Source organism: Tamandua tetradactyla, chromosome 3 (assembly GCF_023851605.1).
Source record: "Tamandua tetradactyla isolate mTamTet1 chromosome 3, mTamTet1.pri, whole genome shotgun sequence".
Taxonomy (NCBI): domain Eukaryota; kingdom Metazoa; phylum Chordata; class Mammalia; order Pilosa; family Myrmecophagidae; genus Tamandua; species Tamandua tetradactyla.
In genome coordinates, this window is record NC_135329.1 from 113,546,874 (window position 1) to 113,571,068 (window position 24,195).

Here is a 24,195-nt window from a genome sequence, read left to right on the forward strand (position 1 = left end):
CACATCCCTCCCCTCATTATACTTTTAGAGAAACACAATACACATTGAAAGTTCTGAGAAATCTTTTACATGAGCCATTTTCATTTGTTTATTAACCCAGAATTTCTGGTGAAACCGCTTCCCCACCACCCCAACAAATATACACATATATTTGTCCCTTCAGAAATATTTACAAACTTCTTTCTCACAAAGTGTTCTAGGAAATGGACTCATTGAAAATTCCTGAGCAATGCATGTGCTGTGCAAGACAAAACATTAAACATGTGTAAAATATGCTTGTGGCCAATTTGTGCTGGTGGAAATGAGTAAATTGATAGTATTAGGAGGCATTAATGAAACAGTGGCTATTGAAATTTGTATCAGATTACATCTAACAAGACAATAGTTTTGTGTTGCTAAAGGTCTAGATTACTGGCATTACATACACCAGAGATGAGAATATTTGGGTTTCTAAAAAACTTACACCGTGAATGAATGAATGAATGAATGAATGAATGAATGAATGAATGTGAGAAGTTAGAAGCAAGATCATAGATTCCACTCATGAACAATAAATTTTTCAATTTTAGTGCCAACAATTCCTCCCAAGCTATGCCTATTGGTGGCAGTTCTGCCAGAATGGACCTACCTCCATAATTATGGACTCACAGAGTATTAGCACTAGAAAGTGCCTTTCTTTTTTTCTTTCTTTCTTTCTTTCTCCTACTGCCTTTACAGCAGATCCAGGTCCTGAGCAGCTGGATGTGTATATTTGTTGGGGCATGGAAGGAAGGAAAGTGGCTTCATAGGAAATTTGGGATTTAAAAAGAATTAAAGTAAAAAGGTTGTTTTTATACAGGGCTTCTCAGAGCCTTTAATGTGTTGACGTACGCCGCAATTTTCTAAGAACCCAGTAAGGGGGAATGGACATATTATATAGCATGCTTCTATAAAGGATTGTTTAAATATATATATTGCTTAAATAATGTATTTAAGCAATATAATTTTCCACAAAGCTCTTTGTCCATGAAGCATTTGTGGGGAGATACTGCAATGGCTTCTTTAATTTCCCTTGGTCTGCTCAGCCATGGCTCCTCTAAAGGTTGAGACCATACCAGTGACATGGTCTAGCACAGAAAAAAGTGGCAGGGTTTTAACAAATGATGTTCCCTAATAACCAACAGGTATGGGGGTGGCATGATTATGCCCATTTTGTAACTGTGGAAACTGAGATTCACAGGAGTTGCGTGTCTTGTCTTCAGTCAAACAGCCAAGACTTGGAATTCCGATCTCAAATCCAAAACACTTTCCTGTCCCACTGCTTCTGGCCCCCCGAGCTGCTTTCACACCAAAACTGCATCAATACCTACTGTGACGTTATGTCCACCCATGGCTCAGAAACCGAGTTTACTCGGAACACTCTGAGTAAACCAAGCAGAAGCCTCACATTCGCGAATGCTATTCTTTTGAGGGCTTATGCTCAGGAAACATGTGCTGGCCAATTTTTCCCACACATGCCACTTCTTAGCTGCCTGCCACTGAGGCCTGTGCAGTGTGGTCTGTTTGAGGCCAATAATCATATCACTATTGTAATGAGTGGCAAATCCTATGTAATTTACACATTAAAAGGAGGCTGAGATGCATGGAAAAACCCAGCCCCCATTTGTCTAATAAAATTAAAGCTCTTAGGCAAATACTAATGCTGAAAAGAGATGTTTGGGAAGGGCTCTCCCGGGCTCTCCCGCCCCTGCCTCTGAAGAAGAGGGTGAGTGTTCTTTATTCATGATTCCGCCTCTACCTAAATCACTCCCACAATGGGACCTCTAAACCAAGGGGCCCTGTCTGGGAGCATGATTTACGCATAGCTGAGGCCAGGAGGGGCTTACAAAGGCATTATGACTAGTTATTTTCAATGACAATTGAAGGGAAAAATAAAGCAGCAGAGATGTTCTGTGGCTTGGCAGGCAAAGCACTTAACTGCTCCCGCCTCTTCCGCCAATCAACATAAAAGAAGGTTTTTGAGCCATGCTTGATAAAGCAATTATTTTTAAGATTTCTTTTTTATGTTTGGTGGTAACTGGACATTATCACAAAAAAGTGTGAATGATACAGCACTTGGAACGTTAGCTCTGGGATGAACCACTGATCCCATGATAAAGCAAGAAGAGGTGGCTGGCTGTTGCCTAAGATGACTGTCCAAATTCTGATGAGTTCCCCATGACTTTGAAACACTGCCTTAAGACTGGGAACCAGCCATGTTGATGTGAGTTGAAACAAAATAAGCGAAATATAATTGGGTTTAAATCTGAAAGTCAAGAATCTACCATGATGAAACCAATTAGTCTGTAATAACCCCTGCTTGGAGTATGAATGGTTCATAGAAATACTGCGGAGTATTTGAGTGCAAGAATGTGAGTGGAGACACAGAGCTATAATCTGTGCAGAGATGTGTGATTCTCAGGAGGAGGAAATAGAGGTGAAACGAATTCATTTGGAATAGAAGCTGATATGTACAATATGTCTTGAGTTCTTTGGCAGAGAAATGTTATATAAAGTAAATGCTACAGCAAAATTACTTAATAATAAGAGCACTGCACTTCCTCCTCTCTACAATTTACAGTAGAACCAAAAGAGCACGCTTTTACACAGCCCTTACAGGAAAAACAAGACATGGGCAAAGAGAAATAAATTAAGTATCTGCCATTGATTGTCATGGATAGCACCAGCTTATTGAGCTAATACTTTATTAGTGTACTATAGCTTGGAAGATGATGGTCTTTTTATTGTTTTTGTGGTAACTCTTTATTTTAAGTATCTTATCATTATGAATTCATTTAGTATTGATTGCAATAGCACTGATCATAAAGAATTAATTTGGCATTACCATAGATGTCATATGCACTTATATAAGAGTTAGGCTATAATTCAAAATTAATTAATATGGCCAAGTGTTATCGCCTTTGCAATTTTGCAGTCTTATAAACTGCATCTAAAGTATTTTTTAAGCAGGTAAGAAGCTAGCAGAAAATCTACCTGAGGAATTCTTCCTTGAGACGGGAGGCAATTTCATTTAGTAACGAATGGGGAATTTGTCTTTTTTTTTTTTTTTTTTAATTCTCCATGTGTTAAAATATTTGGAATTCCTGTCCCAGAATGCATGGCTATCAAAAGACAAAAGCCTTGAGTTTTGTGAAAATGGTCATGCCTGATGGGTGTTCGCACTTACTTGGCATGTCTTGGGTGAGTGGCATAATTGAGAGCTTACCCCTCCAATATTTTCTTCTCTAAAAAGGATGATTTGTCTCTGTCAGCATGAAGGTCCCCCAGTAAAGGAACTCTACTTATAATGTCGTTGAATTTCCAGAAAGTGCAATTCAGGACCACACTTTGACCAAGGAGAGCCGGCTGAACGTCAGTATTAGTGGGAATCCAGTATGATTCAGGATCTAATGGCATGTGTCAGGAAAGCCTTCAGTTAAAAATTCACTTCACCTTCTTCTCTGGCTGTTATTCTGAACACAATTATGGTGACACGTAGATATCCTGGGATATTATGCTATATGAATATGGCTGACCTCACACATACCTGGAACAAGATGTCATTCAAGGGCTGCTCCGAAAAGACACTAATGTCTTTAAATAATCTCCTCCAGTGTTGAGAAAGTCTTTAAGGCTTCTCATCATCCCCATGAAAATGCAAATGGAATTTAGGCCCAATTTAATCATCCATTTAACCACCAGAGATTCATCATCAGGAAATGCAACACACAGAATCAAAGGAGAACATATTACTGACATGGAAACTTGAAGGCAAATGTTGGCCGTAGAGATGGCAACATCAACCAAAGAAGCAGGCCAGAGACAGGCAGGTTAGGTTAGCCCCAGTGGAGTCAGCAGAGAGTAACCAGATGCTAGAAAATTCTCAGGGCCTCGGTGAAAGCTGAAGGCTCCCTGTTCTCAGTAGAGATGCTAACTGAAAATGAAATTAGAATTCCAAGCAGAAGGTCAGCAGCAGAAATTGATCTGGAGGGGGAACTATACTTGTACCCCCAATGACTTACCTAGTCTTTAGGTGGGAAGGGCCCTTATCAGAGCCCAGTACCAGGAGACCAGATAAGGGCAAGGTAGCACAGTCAGAAACTCAACAGAGCAGCTTGTGGAGTCCCCTAAAGAAGGGGACCTGTTACTAAGTGCACCTAAGATGCCATATATAAGGAGCTCAGTCCCAGAGTGATGAGAGATTTCTGGGCTATTCCTAGAAAACTTTTCCTAGAATTCTTGAATCTTTTTTACTGAAAACTCCTTTAGTAATATTAAACATTGGTTTTCTCTTCTCAAATATATAGCACTTGTAGCTTTTGATAAATGGAACCTTCACGGAACCCCGGCTCAGAGTCAAAGCCAATTTCAGACAGCTCCTCCAGGTTGCCATCCTCCTACCTCCCTCCTACCTTCCCCTGTGCTTTCTTCTGGGGAAGTCATGAAAATAGAAAGAAGCCACAGCTTTCACTAGCCAAACTCTTTCTCACAGTTGTGTAGAAATGCTATTATCTTTCTTGTCTTATGTAGGAAGTACCAGAAATTCTTTACTTGGTATAAACAAAGATTGTTCTCCCCTTTCTGTCTGATACCAAAAGAAGGTCTATAAAAGTTTATTCTTATCTGTCTAATTACTGAAATTTTCTTTGTGCCAGTTAATAACACAATGGAAATCAGATTACACAGCTGCAGAACCAAAAATTCTAAAGTCCAGAATTCTCTTGTCCCACCAGATCGTTTAGAGGTTTCAGAAAAAGGAAAGACTGGAACTAACTGAACTAATTTGGTTCTTAATCCCTTAAATTAGCATGTCCTTTGATTATAGGTGTTTCAGGGTGTCTTCAGTGGAAGTGATGCTTGACTTGCTGGTAAACACAAGTTCAGCACCTCTCAGCCCCTGTGAGAGCATATGCATTCACCCTTAAAAATTAACAGAGGATGTCATGGAGGTAAGAGGGAATTCTTTATTTGTGCTATGGGAAGCAATAATGGAGATTTACAGCTCTCCAATATAGCATAGGATTTCCCAGAATGCTGACTAACGGAACCACTCGGAGGTTTATTGATGTAGTGTTGTATTGAAAACACAGGTTTATTAATAAATAGCTTCATGAGAGTGTTAGAGGTAAAAGGAGAAAGCAAATGGGGCAATGGCACATGCACACAAACACACACAAACAGGAAGACCGTATAAAAAAAGCATGTGGCTTGAGAAACATGACCAGGAGATTAACTGCAGGGATCAACTAAGAAACTTAGGCATCCAGGGAAAACATTCAAGTGGAATCTATGCTAACGGAACCTTTTCCTTCTGTTTGCCGGTTTTAATAGCTACAAATGTCTCAGCGTTCCCCTCCCTTAGGAAGACAATATCCAAGTGCTGGCAGCAATTTCTCAAAATTATACCGGCAAAGGATAAACAAAGCTCAAGAAATAGAAATATATTTTACACTAAAAAGAAAAAGAAGAAAAAGAAAAACATGCTGAAACCAAATCCTCATATTTCTTGGCTCACGGTAGCAGGCTCACTAGTTACCCAAAATGAGCTCACTGCAAAATCGCTCCGTTCTCACCACAGGCACAATTTACCAACTGGGTGTAGCAGACACCGGGTTGGCTCCTGAACTTTTCTCTTCCAATTAAGCTGCACAACCTGTTACCATTTTGCCAATGGACTCTATTTACTTAGGTTCTGTGCAACTTGCCAAGTGCTCACTCGGTGGAATTCCTAGCAAAGAAAAAGGAACAATTGGGGGAAATTTTTGTTAACATCCTTTCTTTTAACTTTCCATAGCAGAGGGGAATGCATCAACGTGGAGCAGATGTGCTGAGACCAAATGCTCTCTTCCTCATGATTACAGTGGGTTATACCTGCGGATAGGCAAGCTAATTCCCCTGCAAATGCACAAGAGAGGGTAGTACTAACGTACAATGTGTGGTCCTGGAGGCTTTGTTCCCATGTAATAGGGTGCTTTGTTTCACAAGATCTGGCACGGAGATAAGAAAACCGGAGCAAAAGAGCCCCGCGCAGTTAGAATCACAGTCTCTCTCTGTACTGCTTAGAGAATGCTTTGGTTCTCTGCATTGTTGACATAAATATTGTGAAATTTCTTCTTTGAAGTTAGAGAGTAATGATTCTTTCTACTTAATGTGCTCAGTGACTCTGCACCCTATTGTTTTCCACCATTTGAAAATGCCCGAGGATGTCATTATAACTTCATGTATCAATATTAAGCCTTTACAAACAGTTGACTAAATGAGCTGTTATTATCTTTGTTTCTGAAAATAGTGTACCTTTTTACTTCATTTATCAGTAACTAGGTGTAGTCGATTGCGCTCTGGTATTGATCCCAATATCTATACTCATCACAGACTACCTTTCCTCAAGGTCATCGTAAGGTCGGGTTATGATCAATATGAATTGACTGCCTGCAAATAAATTTGCGTAGCTGACATAATTGCAAGGAATACTTTTTCAAATTAAGGTGGACCATTTTATGAAGCATATGTGTTTGAAGCGTTAATGGTCACATCATCCTACTCTGCATAATGAACCAATTTTGCTGGAATTTACAAGTCCTCCATGTATCACTGAGAGCTGTGTAAGCTCCCCGATAACCATTTCTAAATAACACCTGCAGAGTTTCAAGCTCCGGGTTTTTGTATGGATGCTAATTATGTTTTCCAAGCAATGGTATTTTCCTATGTAGCCCCGATGTGCATTTTGATTTCCAATTTCAAGTCTCAATTCTACCAGTGCTGTTTTAAAAGTTCTGGATGGAATATTCAGTCATCCTATTCAGAGCATGACGTTTGGTAAAAACCAACTTTCTTGAGGAGAAACAGAGTGACCCAATGTAGCGTGGATTCCTGTGCCGTCTCGGTACCATGGGCCTCTCGCTCTGCGGGGAAACGCGCTTGTGATCAGCGTGCTAGCCACTGGATGTCACTGACGCTTATATAAATGGAGCTTAAGGGGCATTTATCTGACTGTAAAAATCATGACTTCAGTAGAAAGCAGTTTAGCTAGAAACATTTCACTCAGGCAATTTCTAATTTCAGAAAAATAGGCTCATAAAGCTCACAAAGGCATACCCAACTTCAAGCGTGATTAGTTTCAGTTGTTTGTTTCAGCTTTAACTGGGATATGAATAAACAGCAAGTTTTCGGGGTGCATTCCATTTTGACAGCAGCTGCCATTCTGTTTTTAAAGGAACACTACCCAATCAGGTTTGTGACATCCTGAATCGCTTATCTGTGAGTCCACATCATAAAACAATTGTTTTGGGATATCTTTTTAGTTTTGCAATTATTCTTTCTTGGGTTACACAGTGTCCTGCATTTAACTGCTTTCATGAGGACATACTCTTTCAAAAGATTATTGATTATTTGAAGAACTTAAAATATACTTCTTTCAGTATAAATGACTTGAATTCAGGTTTTAAACAAGTAGGAGTTTCTAAAGCATAATTAACGGTGACAAGTGTCAGGAAAACACCATGGAATGCATTACAAAATGGTTTCTACCATAAAATTCACTCTCAGATCAGATTATGGCAGAGGAATGTAATTTTCCTCGACTATTTCATGAATTCTCTTTCTGGGGCATATCAGGAAAACCAATCAGATCTATCAATAGATGGTCTACAGTGTAAATATGAAAAGAGGCATGAGTTTGGAAAGTTCTAACAAAATGAGAATTTATCTTTTGTCTTGAACATGTACACAATATATACACAAAGCAAATGCAGTATGCGAGTGGTTTGGAGAAAAACACTATATAAGAGAAAAGAATTATGATAAGTGATATTGCAACAAACATGCTGCCGTCTCAGAGCTTGAGCCATTTGAGAAGCTATTTTGAATTAATAACGCATGCCATCATGATTACATTTGCTTAGGAGTAACATTTTAAGAAAAAAACGCCTACAAAAAGAAGGTGACACAATAGTTTTCTATCTTTATATAACAAAATAACTGCTATCTTTCCTTCATGTTCAAAGCCCATAGCAGCTAAAGTCCAGGTTCTTATTTTTAAGTGACTATATATTTGCATATACAGCAAAATCAATTTAATATTCTCCTCCAAATAAAGTAGTATAATATATGACTGGAAATAGAAATGCATGGGGACTAACTCACCCACTGGTGGGTTGTATAGTTAGATCTGCAGTTGCAACAGAGAAGCGTGGTAACTTAAATTCAACTTTTTGCACAAGTAAGCCAGTGAAGGCTAAAGTGGCACTGCCCGCACAATCTCACCACTGTCCTCCTTCCCCACAAAGAGAACCAGAATGGAGAAAATATATGAAAATCCATTTATGTGCATTTGGGCAATGTTATCTGTTGCTGTTGATTAAAAATTAAGCTCTTTATCCAAATAACAGAAGCCAAACATATTATGTCACAAATTGCACATGGTTCAGGTAGCAGAGAATACCTGGAATTACACCTTTAGGCAATTTGGTGCTTGGCAAAAGGCAGAAAGATAACACTGTAAGGAGTTCCCTCACTCTGTCTTAAACTATGTTTCCACCTTAAATAAATGAAAGCTTGCAGCAGCAGTAGGTAAGGTGGTCAATGCAATTAAATTCAAAACCTCAATGTATTGAACTTTCTGCAATTATACATGGGTCATCTCTGGACAATATGTTGGCCATCTGGTAGCATCTGTGCTGTCCCCTCTAATAGAGTTCCTGCTGTGGCTCGAGGCCATGGCAGGCAGCGCTAAGCAGGTCACATGTTGTGTCTTTCAGCCATATTTAGGTCACAATTTGGGGTGCAGGAGGCAGGAATTATCTTTTTGTACAAAAGCGATAAAAATGAATAATCCCTTGTAGGTATCTTGTGTTTTGTTAAATAGATAGGGGGTGGATTTTACAGTTTTGTTCCATACTTCATTCCAAGTTATACAAAATATCAAGGCAAAAAAATCATATGCTAAATGCTAAGAATTTGTAAGTTTCCTTTTCTCACAAAAAGAAATGGGTCTTTTTAAAATGGTGGTATGCCTGTTGTTTTTGTTTTTGAGGAAAAGGGAGATGGAATAGTGAATTCAAATATCTGTTAATTAGTCTTTAAATAACAAATAGAATGTTAAGTATTCTAAATTCTATATATATTCTAGAAATTTTTATCTGGATGATAAAAATATATATCACTATTTTTTGTTGTTGCTGTTATTGCTTGTTTGTTTGTTTGTTTTGCATAGACAGGTACTGGGAATCTAACCCAGGTCTCTGGCATGGTAGGCAAGAATTCTGCCACTGAACCACCATCATACCACCCTAAATATATACATATCTATTATCTATATCTATCTATCTATATATATATATATATATTTATATTCTTATCTATCTTCTAGAGAGCAGGAGTTGCAAATGATACACACTTACATTTTGCCCTCTTCTAGATAGCTATAAAAGTTACATCTACATGTTTGGTTGATTCACAAAATGTTAAAATCAACATGGACCATGTTTACATATATATGAACAATTCTGTGACCCTGAGAAACAGAATGCTTTTTCAAAATAAAGTCATTCTAGACATGTGATTCTAAAATATCAAGCCATACTAAATATCACTTCTGACATCAATGTACAGCTTTAACCTAGGATATTTACTGATTGCCCCCCCCAAAACAACCACAACATGAGCATTTTAAAAGTGTGAACCTTACATGTATTATCCAAGTTCACTTGATATAGATTTTAAAATGTAATATGGACAAGACTCAAGTCCAACATAAGCAATTCCAGTTTGACATCAATTAGTGAGTAGCTTTTACTCTTATAGACATATTTATAATGGAAAGGAGTGCATTTAGACTTTAAGGTCCTGCCAACTAATCAATTTGATGAACTAATTGATAATAAATGTTAATTGACAACTAACAGCAGTCAATTAATTGCATTTCAAATGCAGCTCCAGGAAGCTGAGTTGAACATTATTCTACCTCAAGCTACTCAAATAATTGCTCAGCAATGACTTTGCAACAGGCATTAAAGGTCAAAATGGGCTAGCCTTTTCCTTATTAGGGGATCAGGCACACCAGGGCATAAGCTTACAAAAACATAACAGCTCATGCCCAAAGCACCTCTCACTGCTCCAGTCCTCAGTCTCTTGCTATGAGACAGTTCGCTGGCTTCATAAAACTCTCCTGAGGCATTCCCTTTGGGTTATAATGTACAAAGTCAGTGCTTAATTCAAAAGAAACAGTTGATCCTGTCAGTTATATGATCTGTCTCTTTAGAGGAGCCACTTAACTAAGAGTCAAACCTAGATTTTAAAATGGTTCTGTTTTGCTTATGAAATTTCCACATTAAAAGATTATTTTTCCTAGTGTGTTTTGTGTCAGAAAGGATATCCCCATTTCCTAGGTACTACAATTGCAGAGAATCAAAGAAGAAGTAAGATGTATAGCTAGTAAACTTGGTACAATTCATCCCTAAAAACTATATCAGCTGGAAATCAAAAGCTCTTGATTTTAATCAATTGATGAGTTTAATTAAAACATACATATTCGCACACATGCACAACTTAATCTGAAAGTGATGCTTGTATTTTTTAAATGAAACCCATTTGTATTTGTAGTAAAGGTCTCACTGGTTTCTTGTCCACCCCAGGGACTTTGCACTTGCTACTCCCTTTCCTGGAACATTCCTCCTTCAGCTGGAAAGCCTGCTTTAGTCACTCTACCTCAACCTTCCTTCACTCTCTATCCTATTATTGTTCTATTTTTCTTCAGGCTCATATCCCTACCTGACATTACCTATTCCCTTGTTTATTTTGTACTGTTCTCCTTCATTTAATTGTAATCTCCATGGGGAAAGGACTTGGGACTCTTCATTGTATATCCACAATGCCTAAATAGTGCACAGAGAGAGTCCTCGGTGATATTTATTGAATGAATGTAGTCATTCTGGAAATCATATGTCCAAGAGAACCTCCCACGATCTCCTCACTCATGCCTCCAAGCAATATTCAGGAAGGGTGGTATGCTGGATTGGGAAGAAAACTGGGATGGGAGGTGTTCTGGTTTGCTAGCTGCCAGAATGTCATATATCAGAAATGGAACAGCTTTTAAAAAGGGGAAGTTATTAAGTTGCTAGTTTCTGGTTCTAAGGTAGTAAAAATGTCCCAATTAAAGCAAGTCTATAAAAATGTCAAAATTAAGGCACCAATAAGAGGTTACCTTCACTCAAGAAAGCCTGATGAAGTTCAAGGTTTCTCTCTCAACTAGAAAGCCACATGGAGAACATGATTATGTCTGCTTGCTTTCTCTCCAGGCTTCTTGTTTGATGAAGGTCCCCTGGGGCTGAATTCCTTCTTCATTTCCAAAAGTTTCCAGCTGTGTGGGCTCTGTGATTCTTGTTACTTTCTCATGGTTCTAAAAGGGAATCTCTCCAAAGTGCTTCCTGCTTTAAAGAACTCCAGTAAACTAATCAAGACCCACCTTGAATGGATGGAGTCACAACTCCATGGAATCCATCTAATCAAAAGTTACCACCCACAATTGGGTGGGTCACATCTCCATGGGAACCAATCAAAAAGCTCCCAGCCAGCAATATTGAATGAGGATTAAAGGACATGGCTTTTCTGGGGTATACAACAGATTCAAACTGGCACAAGAGGGAAGAGAGCCAACTCCAGCCTCGGTTACATGAACCATGTGATTTTGGGCAAACAACTCCCACTCTCTGGGACTCAGTTTCCTCGTTATAAAATGAGGGGCCTTGACAAGGTGAGTTTTAAAAATTCTTTCTCATGCCAAGGCTTCTGTGATTTTGCCATTTAATTTGCTTATTTGAAAAATAATTCTCCATTGTTCTTTTCTGGCTATGCTCTCCTTTGAAAGAAAAAAAAAGACCAGTAGAATCATGTGTGTTTCACAAAAATTGTTGCCTCTGAAGGCTTTATGGAGTTAGAAAATGTCACTGTAAAGTTAAATAAATGGCAGCCAAGGGAGAGATGTGAAAGGAATACAGGGAGAGGCAAGAGATTCAAAATGAAATTTCAAGTGAGATGTGAGATTTGAAGAGACAACTGGAGCAGAAAACAGGGGTGAGGGGACTCTGGGGTCAGAATATGGATGAGGAAAGACCAAAAGGTAAAAATGGGCAACAATCTGGCAACTTTTTAAAATTTTGGACTTTAAGCAATACAGTGTAATGGAATAGTTTAATTTTAAAGAAAGGAAAACAACCATAATTTTGAACAAGATGGCAAAACAGGCCCTTGGGGCGGCATGGGGGTGCACTGGGGTGTGGAGTGAGTGGTGCAAATGACACTTTTAGACAACTGTGAGCTCTTCACAGGCATCAGAGAATAAATCATTGTAGCTGGAATCAAAGTTTTTGGCTGTGACGACATATATTTTCACAATTGTTGCTCTTTCTTGAATCAGAACCAAGCCAAACTCCCTAAATCCCTAATATTCTGACCAGAAAAGATGTGGTGCCTTTCAAAAATCACTGTTAGGTATAGAGTTTGCATTTTTCCCAAATGGTGTTCATCAAAGGGCTTAAATTCACCTGCCCTGGAAATCAGTTGGTTCGGCACTTCCCAGTTTATCAGTTACCTGTTTTTGGTCTGTGTTCTTGGTTTTAAGGGGAAAAAAAATATGAGAGAAGTTGGTATAGTGACCTGCAGTCACTCTTTCATCTTCCTTCTGAATGATGAAACGATACGCAGATACCCCGAGGTAAGGTGGGAAATTCTATTGCACACAGAATAAAGCCATAAACTCATGAAATGTCATTGTCACGGGCGAATTCAGATATTATTTCAATAAACTCCTTTAAGCAACATAATCTATGAGTTTATTAAAAGACCCTCAGGTTTATTTGGTGGACTATAAATAATCTATATGCTCTTTTAAACAAAAAAACTTCAAATGGCAAAGCAAAGGCATTCCGCTTTTCACTGAAGTTATACTAGGAAGGGATCTTTCAGCTGCCAACGCAGCCTCCTGATCCATTAGCAGGGCTGGATCAGTTCCTCAATGTCATTCTTTGAGAACTCACAACTGCAACTGGATTTTCCACAGCCTCTCAATTGGTGGGTGAATCAATGTTCAGAGGCACACAAATAAGTGGAGGCTATTTCTTTCTACTTCTTTAAAGAGTGTAAGTAAATTTCATTTGCTCCTCCTTCATGTCCCTCAAAACTCAATACTTTCTCCGATTCCCTTTGACACTGACTCTTGCATCAAACACCATCACAGCATCCCCCCTGCCCCTTGCTTCCTCCTTCCGGCTTCACTCCTTCCGTCTCCTCCCTCCCTGCCTTCCTCAGTCATTCATACCTTCAATTCTAGCAAGTCTAGTTAATAATGATCACTTGAACCTTCTACTTGCCTTTTTCACTAAAATGCAAGGCATTTTTTTTAACCCATTGAGGTATATTTTATGTATTATAAGCCACATTACATATTCCCCAAAGAATATGAGATTTTACTCAAAAGATGGCCTGGATTCAGAAAAGTTGCTACCTCAAAAAGTTCTCTGATTCTTAAAAACAATGATCTTACTTCCTTATCTTTGCATTTCCAACTTAGCCTAGCCTATATTTTGTATTAGCATGCATTAAAGATTCTTATAAAGTGAACAAATAACCTGAATGGGTACCTTAAATAATTTGGGAGTAACCACAAGATACAAATAAGTTAATAAAAACTAAGAAAATGCATTCAAAAATAAAGTTGATTATAAGCAATAAAGAAAATACTAGAGACTAAAAGGGAGAGAGTGACACTTGGCAAAAACTTATGCAAGTCCACCCCACTGGCAGGGTTGATGATATGGCAGAGGAGCTAGCTGAAGCAGATAGCCAAAATATTAAATAAAAGAAGATACAGAACTGAAATAGGTCATTAAAAATATTAACTTTGAAAATAATACAATCATATAACATAAGAAAGACTTAGAACTACTTTTTCTCAAAGCAGTTCGTCCTTTTCTAATTAGGATTGAACGCAGTTAGTGCGAATGCATCCTAATTCATTAGTAGTAAATGGATCTGATTTTAATGTAACTCTTCCCGAAAGCACAAGAATTGAATTCTTGGGGCAGAATAGAATATTCTAAGGGAGAAAACTTACAGTCTACTTCTGAAAAATTAAAGGGTTCAAATTTGATGAACATGAGTCCACCAGCTTATCTGCATGAGTTGGATACCTGCCCAGCTGTAGAATGGCCTCTCTGTACTCTGCATTGAAGTGTTTTTCTGTTATTCCTTATCCCAGGAATAAATGTAGGGAAGCTTCTTGTTCCCATTGTCAGCCTATCCCTGCTGCCTACATTGTTTCATTTAATTAAACAGAATGCTCTGTCTTTATCTTTCACCACCATCTCTTATAAACTTACTAAATAACAACAGGCTAATATCTGATGGAGACGATCTCATATATCACACTGTTTTTAAGGCACCACTTAATTATAGAACTAATTTTTGGATGATATTGATCTGGACCCTTGAAATGGTAAGAAAAGAGGAAACAAAAAGAATAATAAAAGCAAGGTATTTACAAAGTTTCAAAGTATCTCCACCAAGGTATTTATTAGTTGCAAAGGGGCAAATAGAAACATTATAATGGAGAAACCCGGAAAAATACCACCTTAGCCAAGTGATCCAGATTCATATCCCCAAATCTACATTAAGCACCCTTGATACCATGCAGTGAGAATATAGCACCATTTTTTGTGTTTCTTTTGCCAAGAATCACAAAGTGTGGACGTTATTAAATGATCAGTCAAGATAAGGAATTAGGTCTTTGACCACACAAGAGTGACACTAGATGATTCAGAGTGTACTGCACTCCTAGTTTAGGTCCCATTAACTCAATCGAACAAACATGGGGAACCGCTCACACACACACACACTCTTCGCCCCTCACCCCCACCCATCCCACAACATCCACACACCATCTTTCTGTCTACACTGTATTGATTCTCACCTCCATCCTCTAGTCCACCAAAGGGACTACAGAAAATGGACACCAAGTTGCAAAGCACCGAATAAGCTAACAAGTTGTTTGGGAAGATGACTGCACACTTACTGTGTCTCTAAAGTCTCTTTCCATCTTTCACAGGCATCACAGCCTGAAACCCTTGAGTTGACAGCCTGGAGGAGGCCATGGGCGATTGGCTCAGGTCACTCTCAGGCAGGGTTTTATTGGAGAAATTCTGACATGACATTTACAGCAACCCCCTGCCTGGCTCAACTCTTGCCAATCAAAAACGAAGCAGGCATCCCTTTTGGCAAGCGGCCAGAGGAGGGTGCTCTGTTGTTAAGTGAAGACCCTCCAGGAAGAGAGAGAGAAACAGACAAATAGGGCTCCTCTTTACTTTCCATCTCCCTTTAGACCTGCAAGTGGAGCCATTGTGGTGTTTCTCCTTTTTTGTCTCATCCTGTCACTCTCTAGCCCTTGAACAAAAGAGGGAACAATGGTCTTGTCTAAATGATTTCACAGGCTATTATTCAGGCACTCAACTTTTAACATTTCAATTTTGTCATTCTGTTTCCACACAAAAGGTACACTTCTACAGTATAATGTTCTCAGAATTATGTCAACGAGCAGTAATGGCTTTTAACATTAAGTTGATCATTAACAACTACATTATCTGAAGCATAATCAGTACTTCAGCTTTTGTGTGATTATGACACCAAGGAATTTGAAACTAATAGGAGGATGCATTCATAACAACATATAAAAATATTTATATGGTAATAAACGGTTAGTGAAAAGCAAACAGCCTGAAACTGTATAATGAAGAAAAATATTAACTGATATTTTATTTACAAAAGGTGAGCTTCTAAAGGAGAAATAAAGGTAAACAATGTCACTACAAACACATAATAAAAGCTTTCATATTGTATATAAACAATCTATATATAGGTCATTTCAGCAGAGCTTTATAAGAAGGTCAATCTAAAACATGTATTTTAAGAACAGTGAATAAAATAGAAAGAAGGTATCTCTTTTTTTGAGTGCTACTACATCTACTCAGATTTTCAAAGTACTTGGCAAAGAATGTTGATTGATGACCTTCGGTATCATTTTGAAAGTTGATTTACATTTCCCCACTGCCCCACCCCCCTCTCAGTGTGAAAAAGTATTCAGGAACAGAGTGTGTAAATTTACCCACAGTTCAACAGTGGCGACACCACAGAATTCATAGTGACATTCAGTTGTGTAAGAAAACAATCATGGTGATGACACTAAGCTCACATGTCTCAAGAGAAACCTGATAAGATCTTATTTATGATTTTGGATCTTGAAAAGGATGTGTTCATTGTAAAGAGAAAATATACTTCAAAAAAAGCAAACACTCATATAATCGTAAAGAGTAAAATACAAACAAGTTATTCCTAAGCCCATTTCCCAACATCGATGCAAGAGGTTTTATTTTGGGAATGCAAGCAGCATATTTTGAGAGAGGGTAGAAGATGTTTATTGCCTCATTCCAAGAAGCCTGGGAAAACATCGAAGATATTTTTTGTATTTCCGTTGTAGGGAGAGAACTTGACATAAGAGAGTGGTTAGAATAGTGGAATTGAGGTGCTAGAATACAGGCAAGTGGAGTTGTTCAGCACAGTCTTCACTCCAATCAAAGAAATCTACTTGCTGAATTTTGCCATGTGTCTCATTCTGTCTCTTCCACTTTCCAAATACTTCATATGTCATTTCTCCTTCTGGAATACTCTTCCTAATCCTGTCCACTCTTACTCAAGCCATACCACTATCTTTCTTTCAAACTTAGCACATTTAGAAGTAATACATATGAACTTAATACATATATCTTACTCATAATACTGATTTTGATCATGAAACACTCTTCTAAAACTTCCCAACTAAAAACCACTACAACTCTGTAATTTATCTTACTCTATATTGGAAAAATAATGATATATAGATGCTCAATACCAAAGGTGTATCAGGAAGTATGGTTAGCAGTTCATTCTCCTCAACATCTTCTATAAAACTTAAAAAATACAGGGAAATGTTATAAACTAGAAAAGTAAGGATAGTGATTTTAGTGGAATGACTGTTTCTGAAGTTCTAAGACTTTGTTGTATGAACACTTTTCTCTGCTTTTCAATCAGTAGTTCTTTAAAATACTTAAAGGAAAAACTTAGCCTTACCTTTGACAGAAAGAAAGAATAAAAGTCCCGAGAAGATACAAAAACAAATCAACCAGAAATCCATAGGTAGTCAGAGTAGAAAACAAGTCATTTAGCAGCAACCAACAGTTCCTTTAAAGAGCAAATCATATCAAACCAATTTAATCTCTTTCCATGATGGAAAAAGAGAACATGTGCACAAACAGGAAGCCTTTGATATAACCTTCAGCAAGCGTTTGGTTTCTGACCTCAAAATTACTGGTAGTACTTATCAATACTCCTGTTTTACCTGTCCTAAGGTGGTCATCTACATTCTCTTGACTATTCTATCTTTACATGAGGACCACTCTCCTGTATCCGGAATTCCACCTCCACCCCATCATGCTTCATGTCACAGTATGTTTACCTTACCTCCATTCCAAGGAACCATGCAATGGCAAGACCATTCAGTGACTCTGATGACCAACTTTCTTTCATGTTATTGAGCTATGATGTAGACATTATATTACATGAATTTATGAAACTGCCCTTGTGTTATCTTCATAGGTAGCCTCTGTGTTATTTCCCTTTTGTTGCATAATGAATGCAACAACAACAACAAAAAAAAAACTACTGAAACTTAGTAGTTGCAAGCAACAGTAAATTCTTACCACATCACAGTTTCTGCAGGCCAGGATTCAAGAGCAACTTAGATGGGTGGTTCAGATGTGGAATCTCTTGTGAGAGTGCAATAAAAATTGTGGCAGGGGCTGAATGACCTAATTCCAAGGTAGTCTACTCACATGACTGGCAAGTGGGTGCTGGCTGTTGGTAAGAGGCATCAATACCTCTCACCATGGGCCTCTCCAGGAGGCCACTTGATGTAGTGGCTAGATCGCCCCAGAAAAAGTGACCCAAGAGAGAGAAAGATAGAAGCCACATTAACTCTTATGACCTAGCTTTGGAAGTTACATGACATCATTTCCAGTGTCTATTTGTTACACAAAACAGGTCAGCCCTAGCCAGTGTGGGAGGGGACTATGCAAGGGCATGATAATTGAAGATGAAGATTATTGAGGCCATCTTGGAGGTTGACTAACAGTACCTCCATCAATTTCTTTCCTTCTTTTTGCACATGATACTCCCTTCCTCCCCCCAGCCAGATATGGAATCCATCCTTTCACAAACTTGAACCTTTTCTACCTTGTGACTATTTTTTTGACCAGTAGAATCCAGTGGAAATGATGTTATACCAGTACCAAGTTGAGTTTAAGAGGACTGATAGCTTTCATTTCCTGTCCTTTGGAGCCCTGAGCCCTGAAGAAGTCCAGGCTACTCTGTTGAAAAGAGTGACCCATGTTGAGGTGTCAGGTATGTGTGTAAAATAGGACATCTTTGTCAGACAGCCTACATCAGATGACTTCTAGCACCTACTATGTAACTAGATTATGACATGAGAGACTCTAAGAAAGATAACACACTGAGCTCAGCTGAAGCACAGAACCATGAGAAATTAAATTTATATCTTAAGCCACTAAGTTTTGAGATTTTTTTAATGCAATGACAGGAAATTGGAATAAAAAATATGGAAATTTTGGTGATTAATCTTAGTACTTCAAGTACAATCACTGCATTGCAATATAAGTTCACAAGTTCAGCGATTTTTGCCTGGTTTTGGATTGCTGGTACACCAAAGTCCTACAACAGTACCTGAATTACTATAATGGCCTCCTAACTGGATTTTCACATTTTTCTTGCCACCTATTTCCATTCCCCAAACAGGAGTCAGCATGACCACCATCAAAAATTATATCAAGGGAGCAAGATGGCAGCATAGGGAGGTGTGGAATTTAGCTAATCCTTCAGAGCACCTAGTAAATAGCCAGAAACTGTCTGAAATAACAGTTTGGGGGACATAAGTGACCAGGCATATATCATACACCAGTCTGGAACAGATGAAAAGGCCAAGATCACAGCACAGAACTGTAAGTGAAGCCTTCAAACTATAGAGAATGATGCCCCTCCACTGGCATGGCAGGCTGCTGGAGCACTTCCCAGTGGGAAAAAGAAGAAGACTCTGCTAGAAGCAAAAGCAGGTAATTCAACCAAGCCCCAATTGAGGTTTTGATGAACAAATTTGGACTGCTGAATACAACCTCTGAGCACAGATAAACCCAGAGAAAGCAGGAAGACCTCTTTGCCTGAGGTCTCTCCCAGCGGAGAGGAGATGGAGCTGATGAAAAGAAAAGGCAAAAAAAGGAGGCTTTTGAAATTGGCTGGGCTCAGAATACTGTTAAAGGACTGCACCACTTTATAGAGCTGAAACTAATTCCAGCTCTTGACTGGTGAACCTTGGAGGCAAGGGACTGACTCTGAAAGGGATTTTATTTTCTCTACTTTTTGTTTTTTTTAAAGTATTCTAAGTAGCTCATTAGAGAAAGTCTCAGGCATTTTCAATTGTCAGGGCTCACCCAAGCAAGGGTAGAGTTAAGATAGCTCTGAGAGTCAAAGTAACACCTCAAATGAAGGAAATCATTCTCTAATGGGCACATCTTCCTCAAGCAAAGGGGGGTGGAGCCTAGTTCAAGTGGAGGCCCTCCTTCAGAAGTAGCTTAAGCTTGCCTTCCACCTCAGCATCTGTCTTAACTACACCCTTGGCAGTCTGAGAATGAAAGGTTCCACACTACTTTACACCAGTGGGAAACTGTGGGTTGACCATCACCACTTGCGGGGCAGGATAGGAAAAGGAGAGTCAAGAGGCTCCACAGGAATATTTGACAACTTGCTGGGTCTCATCCTCAGGGTAACTTGATACTGCTTACAACATCCTTCTGAGACCAGGGTCTGCCTGGTCTGAGAAAATATGATGGTAAGTCTGTCATATCTAGAGAGACCCTCAGAAAATTGTTCCATATAGGTAGGGTAAGAACCAAAAAACCAACAGTTGAAAAATTCTGAACAGTTAAATAGAAGCTATGCTAAAGGTCTAGAATAAGTTGAACTGAATATGCCCCCCCCCAAAAAAAAAAAGAACATATAGAGAACAAAACCAACCAACAAAAAAACCCTGGGTAAAATTGTGAAAATAACTGCCAGAACAAACTAATCAAATCAGCTGCCAAGACACACACATGCACACACAAACGTACACACACACAATTAAAAGTTATACTAGGAAAAACAAAGATATGGCCCAGTCAAAGGAACAAACTGACACTCCAAAAAAGATACAGGAGTTGAAACAACTAATTAAGGTTCAACCAAACAAGCTAAATCAAATAAAAATCAAACCAATGAGTTGAGGGACCATATGGCAAAAAAAAAAGTTGAAGGATATGAAGAAGACATTGGACAACCATAAAGAAGAACTCAAATGCTTAGGAAAAAAAATAAATAGCAGAACTCATGGAATGAAAGGCACAACAGAAGAGAGGAAAAACACAATGGAGACTTCAACAGAACATTTGAAGAGGCAGCAGAAAGGATTAGGGAGCTAGAGAACATGACTTCTGAAATCCTACACACAAAAGAACAGATAGAAAAAAAAATGGAAAAATATGAGCAGCATCTCAGGGAAATAAATGACAATATGAAGTGCATGAATATATGTATCGTGGATGTCCCAGAAGGAGAAGAGAAGGGAAAGGGGGCAAAAAGAATAATGGAGGAAATAATCACTGAAAATTTCCCATCTCTTAGAAAAGACATAAAATTACAGATTCAAGAAGCACAGTGTACCCAAGCAAAATAGTCCCACATGCACCTACTCCAAATACTTACTCATCAGATTATCAAATATCAAAGACAAAGAGAAAATTCTGAAAGCAGAAAGAGAAAAGTGATCCATCACATACAAAGGAAGTTCGATAAGACTATGTACAGATTTTTCTGCAGAAACCATGGAGGTGAGAAGGTAGTGGTATCATATATTTAAGATTCTGAAAGAGAAAAACTGTCAACCAAAGATTCTATATCCAGCAAAACTGTCTTTCAAATATGTGGGAGAGTTTAAACTACTTTCAGACAAACAGTCACTGAGAGAATTTGTGAACAAGAGACTGGCTCTACAAGAAATACTAAAGGGAGTGCTACAGGCAGATAGGAAAAGTCAGGAGTGAAAGACTGTAGAAATGAGTACTATCAGTAAAGGTAAAAAGAGGGGGAAAAGTATACATATAAAATCCAAAAGAAAAACTGAAAGAAGAAAGCACCATCTTTACAGTTATAACATTAAATATTTAATGCATTAAATTCCCCAATCAAAAGACACAGACTGGCAGAATTGATTTAAAAAAAGGACTCATCTATATGATGTCTACAGGAGACTCATATTTCATGCAAACAAAAACCAGAAAAGATAGGGGTAGCTAAACTTATATCTAACAAATTAGACTTCAAATTTAAAATAATTGAAATGGACAAAAAAGACACTATGTATTCATAAAAGGAACAATTCACCAGGAAGCCATAACAATCATAAATATTTATGCTGTGAGCCAGAGTGCCCTGAAACATATGAGGCACACACTGACAGCACTAAATGGAGAAGTAGACACCTCTACAATAATAGTCGGAGACTTCAGTGCACCACTCTCATCAACATATTGAACATTTAGACAAGGATCAATAAGGAAATGGGGATTTTGAGTAATACAATAAATGAACTAGACTTAACAGACATTTATAGAACTTACACTCACAACAACAGAATATACATTTTTTTCAAGTGCTTATGGATCATTCTCCAGGATAGACCACATGTTGGGTCCCAAAGCAAGTCTCAATAAATTTTAAAAGATTGAAATTATACAAAAGACTTTCTTGGATCATAATGAAATGATGGTGGAAATCAATAACAGGCAGAGGACCAGAATATTCACAAATGTGTGAAGGCTAAACAATACACTCTTAAACAACCAATGGGTCAAGGAAAAACTACAAAAGAAATCAGTAAATATCCTGAGGCAAATGAAAATGAAATCACAGTATATAAAAACTTAGGGAATGCAGCAAAGGTAGTGCTGAGAAGGAAATGTATAGCATGAAATGCCTATATTAAAAAAGAAGAAAGAGCATAAATCAAGGAATTAACTGTATACATGAAAGAATTAGAGAAAGAACAGAAAACTAACCCCAGAGCAAACATAAGGAAAGAAATAATGAAAATCAAAGCAGAAATAAATGAAATGGAGACCAAGAAAACAATAGAGAGAATCAACAAAACCAGAAGTAGGTTCTTTGAGAAAATCAATAAAATTGATGGACCCTTAGCTAGACTGACAGAAAAATAGAGAAAATGCAAATAAATAAAATCAGAAACAGGAGAGGGGACATAACTGCTGACCCCACAGAAATAAAGGAGATAATGACAGGATACTGTGAGCAAACATGCTAATCAACTAGACAAAGGAGGCAAATTGGACAACTTCCTAGAAAAACATGAATAACCAACATTGACTCAAGAAGAAATAGACAACCTCAACAAATCAATCACAATAAAGATATTAAATCAGTTACCAAGAAGCTCCCCCAAAAGAAAAGTCTAGGACAAGGCAGCTTCACATGTGAATTCTACCAAGCGTTCAAGAAAGAATGAGTACTGATCCTGCTCAAACTACAAAAAAATTCAAGAAGAGGGAATGCTACCTAGCTCATATAAGCTGAAATTACACTAATACCAACGCCAAAGATACTACAAGAAATAAAATTACAGTCTAATCTTTTTAATGAATATAGATGTAAAAATCCTCACCAAAATACTAAGAAATTAAATCAAGCAGCACATTAAAATAATTATACACCATGACCAAATGGGATTTATTTTAGGTATGCAAGGCTGGTCAATATAAGAAAATCAAATAATTTAATACATCACATCAATAAATCAAAGTGGAAAAACCACATAATCAAAGAAAAGGCATTTGACAAAATTCAACATCTTTTCTTGATGAAAACACGTCAAAGGATAGGAATGGAAGGACACTTCCTCAATGTGTTAAAGGGAATATATGAAAACCCATAGCTAACATCACACAAAATGGGAAAAAACAAAATGCTTTCTCTCTAAGATCAGAAACAAGACAAAGATACCCACTGTCACCATCGTTATTCAATATTGTGCTGGAAGTTCTAGAATAATTAGACAAGAAAAAGGAATAAACAGCATCCAAATTGGAAAAGAAGATGTAAGAATTTCACTGTTTACAGATGACATGATACTAATGTTGAAAATTCCCCCCCAAAAAAACCTACAGCAAAGCTATCAGAGCTAAAAAATGAGTACAGCAAAGTACCCCTAAATCAGCAGTGTTTCTATATAAACTAGTAATGAGCATTCTGAGAAGGAAATCAGAAAAAAAAATCCATTTACAATAACAACCAAAAGCATCAAATATTTAGGAATAAATTTAACCAAGGTCACAAAAGACCTACACATAGAAAACTACAAGAAATTCCTAAAGGAAATCAAAGATTGAAATAAATAGAAGGAAATACTGTGTTCACAGATTGGAAGATTAAATTTAGTTAAGATGTTGATACTACCCAAATTGAATTATAGATTCAATGCAATACCAAACAAAATTCCAACTGACTTTTCGGAAATAGAAAAACCAATAACCAAATTTATCTGGAAATGTAGTGTGACCTGAATAGCTAAAAATATCTTAAGAAAGAGAAATGAAGAAGGAGAGCTCACACTACCTGACTTTAAAGCATATTACAAAGCTACAGTGGTCAAAACAGTATGGTACTGGCATAAAAAAAGGTATACTGATGAATAGAATCCAATTGAATGCTCAGAAATAGACCCTCTCATCTATGTACAATTGATCTTTGATGAGGTGGTTAAGCCAGCTCAACTGAGAGCAAATAAGTAGATAAATGGGATCCCCTCAAAAGTAAACACTTTTGTGCATCAAAGAGCTTTGTCAGGAAAGTAAAAAGGCAGCTTATACAATGAAAGACAATATTTGGAAACCACATATCTGATAAGAGTTTAATATCCACAATATATAAAGTGATTCTACAACTCAAAAACAAAAAGACAAACAACCCAATTTTAAAATG

The 24,195-nt window shown here is 37.8% G+C and overlaps 1 long non-coding RNA gene across 1 annotated transcript in view; it reads left to right on the top strand.

The window, feature by feature from the left end:
• Window positions 1-1,938: 1,938 nt before the first annotated feature.
• LOC143677601 (uncharacterized) overlaps window positions 1,939-24,195 on the top strand; it is a 35,146-nt gene continuing 12,889 nt past the window's right edge. The window contains exons 1-2 of the long non-coding RNA XR_013172713.1: window positions 1,939-2,242; window positions 4,844-4,967. This is a non-coding gene — a long non-coding RNA (uncharacterized LOC143677601). The remainder of the gene's footprint in view (window positions 2,243-4,843; window positions 4,968-24,195) is intronic.